Below are 5,340 nucleotides of genomic sequence, written 5' to 3'. Positions count from 1 at the left end.
ATTTCATTTTGAATTTTTGCAAATATAATCATGAATGAAAATGGTTTATGTTGTTCTTTTCTCATATTGCCCTTTTCTGGTTTTATATCAAGATCATAATGGCCTCATAGAATGATCTCAGAAATACTCATTTTTTGTTTTTTGTAACAACTTCCGTAAGATTGGAGCAATCAATCTGTTGATTAGAATTTGGCAAAATTCATACGTAAATCTATCCGAATTTTATGTTTTCTTTGTAGAAAATCATCTAACTTTTTATGTCTTTTTATTTAGTTTTGATAAGTTATATTTTCCTGAAATGTAACTGTTTAATCAAAGTTCTTTAATTATTGACATAAATTGTAAATACTCACCTTTTAAAATATACATTTAATCTGTATTTCACCCTGTTTTGCTCATATTTACTTGAGCCTTTTTTCCCCTCACTCATGAAAGTTGATTGTCTAATCTGTTAATCTTTTCAAAGGTAGACCTTTTGACTTTCTTATTCTGTATTACATCTTGATAGTCTATTTAACATTGGTCAGTCTTATCAGTATTATCCTTCTACTTTTCTAGACTGTTTTATTGGATCCTTAGCTAAAAAATATTCAACTGGCTTCCTTTTCTAAACTCTATTGTTCCAAGCTATAAAATATCCCATGAGAGATTATGTTTATTCCATTTTAAAAGTTATCGTACTTTTTGTGACTATAATACAATTCTAAGTTTTATTTTTAATTTCATTATGTGTTGTATTTGACCCTATGCATGAGTTATTGAGAAATTGTTTCAAAGCATATCTATTATACTAAAAATATTGTCAGTAATAATTATGAAATGAAACAAATGACGATTTGAAGTAAAATATGTTAACAGGGAATGTTTTCTCATATTAAATTTTATATCTATTATTCTACCAGTTAAAAATGCTAAAACATATTAAAATAGAGGAAAATGGATTAATAATTTTATGTACATTCACCATTTTTGGAAAAAATTATAAAACGAATTCCTACATATTCATTTGTCACAGTAATGATCAATGAGCCATTTAACAACTGTAAACTATTTTCTTTTATGTGAGAAGAATAATTTAGTGAAGAAAAAGTGCTTCCTAAAACTGTTACCATCCTATAAAAAAGGAAAGAATGAGAAACATCTCAGATCAGAGCTGGCTGAGGAGACATGACAACTGAATGTAGTATGGTATCTTGTATTAGATGCTGGCCCAGAAAGAGGATATTAATGTAAACACTGGTGAAATCCAAGTGAAGTCTGGCATTCACATAATGGTAATTAAAATGTCAGTTTCTTAGTTTTGACAAATACAAATGTGTTCTGATTATTCTAAATGTTAATGTTAGAGAAAAGTACATATATGGTATACAAGAACTCTGTGTTTTATTTCTGCAACATTTGTAAATCTAAAATTATTCCCAAATAAAAAGTTCACTAAAAATAGTTTACTTTTACTGCACCTTTCTAACTTTTACATTTGGCATTTTAAAAATCATTTTAGTGATAAAGATGCTGTAATTTCATGATTTCCTTTTTTTTTCATGATTTCTTTTTTGACCCTTGATAGTTCAAATAGATACAGATGTAGATATTAACAGATAGATTTAAATTTCAAAGCCATATAGGAGTTGCATAATATTTGGTTTGATTTCTCAGTTGCAGAGTAATCTGATAATGTAGTTTTTATAATACCTATGCTTTAATATTTATGGAGGCTTCCATTATGTCCGAGGTAATAGTTAACTTTGATAAACATTTCAAGTATAAGTAGAGTGTATTATTCAGATTACTGGGTATAATTTTGTTTATATGCCTTTAAATTAACATTTCAATTTTACCAATCAAAGAACACATCTTAATTTTAAAATTATCACTCCAATTGTTAAAATAATTTTAGATGATAAAGTTTACCAAGTTATTTAATCAACATTAATTTACATTTTTTTTAACATTCTCTCCATTTGAATCTGTTTTAATTCAGGAATTTCCTCATGTTTACAATATGTTCCTTTGTGTAGCCAAACCAATGAGGTTCAGGTTAATCTGAATATTTTTGTTAAATATTCACTTTTGAATGACATTTTGGCTGGATATGAAAGTATAATTCAAAGCACTTTTTTTTATTGCTTCTGCCATTGCTTTTGAAAAGTCTCATATAAATCTAGTACTTCTTTGTAAGTTCTCATCTTGTCTGTTCTAGACCAATTATAATACTTTATTTATATTTTGTATTTTTATATGTCATTTTAATGTATTTGTATATGAGTTTTTTCTAATCACTCCTCTTTGTTACTGTTGGAACTCTTTTAGTGTGAATTTATTTCTCTCAGGAATTTCACAGGAATATTTCTTGAATTATTTTCTAATGCTTATTTTTAATTTTATTTATTTTTATTTTTATTTTTACTTTTGTCTAGGATTTCTGTTATCCAAATGTTGTCACTTCTGTCCTTTTATCACACTAAAAATAGTTTTTATTTCTAGATCCTCCCTTGTGTTCTAGGAGGTTTTCTTTTTCTTTTTCTTTTTTTAAGATTTATTTATTTATTCATGAGAGACACAGAGAGAGAGAGGCAGAGACATAGGCAGAGGGAGAGGCAGGCTCTCTGCAGGGAGCCCGATCTGGGACTCGATCCCAGATCCCGGGATCATGCCCTGAGCCAAAGGCAGTCGCTCAACTGCTGAGCTACCCAGGCGTCCCAGAGGTTTTCTTTAACTAAATAATTCATTGATTATATCCATCACATGTATAATATTTTTTCTTAATTTTCACGCTGTAATTTTTTATGCCTAGATTATATTTTATGATTTTTCTTTTCTAGTTTCACATTATTAACATCTTCTCTGATCATGTTCATTATATTTATTATGGAAATTTTCTTCTTTTGTTTTTCCCTGCTAATACTTCTGTTTGTGATGACATTTTCACAGTGTATTTTATTGTTAAGTTTTGATATTATACTTCTCAAACGTCACATTGTTTGGACTGTGAGCTTATTCCTTTGCAGTGCAGATGAGAGCTCTACATCTATGTCATTTCAGGTGAGTTCATGGAGAGAAGTGTGGAGCCCTACCTAGCCTTGTGAACACTGGACAGTTAAAACCAGTGAATCCTACCTCTTTGGTATTATACCACAATGTCTCTCTAGAGTCAGAATTTTCCTTTAGACTCTCAATGAAAAACAACATTGGTAGAAATGAGTCCCAATAGTAGTGGCACTCAGAATGTGGTCTCCAGATCGGCAGCATCATTCATTACCTGGAAATATGACAAATGTTAATTATAAGCTTAATGAAACGTACTGTATCAGAAACTCAAGTTGGTGTGTGGAGATCTGTGATTTTATATCACTTCCACGTGATTCTGACATTTACTAAAGTTTGAGGGCCATTTCCCCAGACTTTAAAACACAAGCCCAGCAGATTTGGAAGGGCATATATGAAGAAGTCATGTTTAAAGTAGTTTATTCCTGTTTACCTCAAGTTTCCAATATAGCAGAATTTCTTTGCTTATACATACCTGTGTGGATGTTTACAGAGGTGAGGTAGGCAGTTGTCCTTTGTTTCATGTATCTTGTCATAGCAACTTAAACAACTTTCTGGTCCAGACTGCAACAATCTTATTTTCTTGCTCCCAGATATATCAGTTTAAAGTCACCTTTTCTCTTCTCAGAAGTTTCTCTATTTTAATCTTTTTCTTGATTCCATGTTTTCCCCATAGCTACTCCATATTTGATCTTTCGCAATGGAATCACAAGATCATGTGAAATCTTCTTAGCACAAAAGATAACTAATCTGATATGAACTCCATCATAATTTATCATGTTTTCACTTTGTCTGTTTCTGCTAAAGTGCTGTTTTTGATCATTTTTGGCACCCTATCACATGGAAAAGATGAAGTGCTCAATCAGGTTTTGTGGCTATAAATTTAGTGAATTAAATGTTTGTTAAGGAGCTACCCCTTTTCTAGGACTTGATTGTGTAGTGAAGATACAGTTCCTGCTCTCATGTAACTTGTCTCGTGATGTGAGAGAAGGAAAACATTTTTGTTCCAAAAGTCCAAAGCAGTCATTCATTTAATATTCAATAATGATCAATTTTAAAAAAGCCTCAATGTTTATATGGGAAAAGATTAATAAAATAGAGATAGTTAATGCACATGTGAAAATTGTTCAACTCCATAAGAAGTCAAAACAATAACAATTAAAAATATATACCATTTCACATATACGATTTGCAGATATATTTAAGGACATAAAATATTGCGGCACCTGAGTGGGTCATTTAGTTAAGCATCTTGCCTTTGATTCAGGTCATGATTCCAGGGTCCTGAGATTGAGCCCTGCATCCGGCTCCCTGCTCAGTGGGGAGTCTGCTTCTCCCTCTGCCTCTGCCACTAGCCCCCCAACTCATGCTCTCTTTCTCTCTCAAATAAACAAAATCTTTAAAAAAAGATAAGAAGAACATAAAGTATTAGTCACTGGCAATCATGCACGGCGATTGCTTTGATCTTACATTTCCGGAATAGCACTCTGAAAAGCAAGGGTCATTCAAATGTCTGTAACTTTTATTCCAATAATTCAACTTCTGAGGCCTTCACTTAAGAAAATTATCTTAAAGATCTTACAAAACCATAAAAATAAATACAAATTTGCTAAGATTTTCCATCTCTAGTGGAATGGTCTGGGTATATTTCTGAAGCATTGACTGAAATGTTGTCAGAAATATTTATTTGGGCTTGATGTGGTTCGGGAAGGAACTTATATTTTTACTGAGCCATTAAACTATTGGGATTCATTTGTTAAAGCAGCTGTCATGACCTTAACCAAAACTAATTTATGAGACTTAAATTATATGCATAAAGCATTTAAAACAGTGTGTTGCAAAGAAAGCTATCAGTAAATATTATATAGTTACATTATAACTATTGTTAATAATACCAAAGAATGAAAAGAATCTAAACAACTATAGTGGAAATATGTAATGATTATACATTTAAATAGAATATCAGGCAAAAATATTAAAATAAATATTAAAAAAGCATACAATTAAAATATAGCAACATGGAGAAATCTACATTAAAAGAAAATATTCCTAGTCACACTGAACTTAATTTATATTTGGAACTAACATTAAAATCTAATATACTAGCAATGGTTGAAAGCTACTTGAATGAAAGAGACAAAATGTTAACAGGCCATTACTTGTTACCAGAATTTGGGAATTCTAGAGAGGAATCTTGGACGAACTTGGAAATAAGGTTACATTATATCATTTATACATAATAGCTAAAAGCTGAAACATGAGAATCATCTTTAGAAAGAAGGATGTATCTCAATT

Source organism: Canis aureus, chromosome X (assembly GCF_053574225.1).
Source record: "Canis aureus isolate CA01 chromosome X, VMU_Caureus_v.1.0, whole genome shotgun sequence".
In the NCBI taxonomy this organism is placed as follows: Eukaryota; Metazoa; Chordata; class Mammalia; order Carnivora; family Canidae; genus Canis; species Canis aureus.
The sequence above is the reverse complement of the archived record's forward strand: the minus strand, read 5'-3'. Positions refer to the sequence as shown.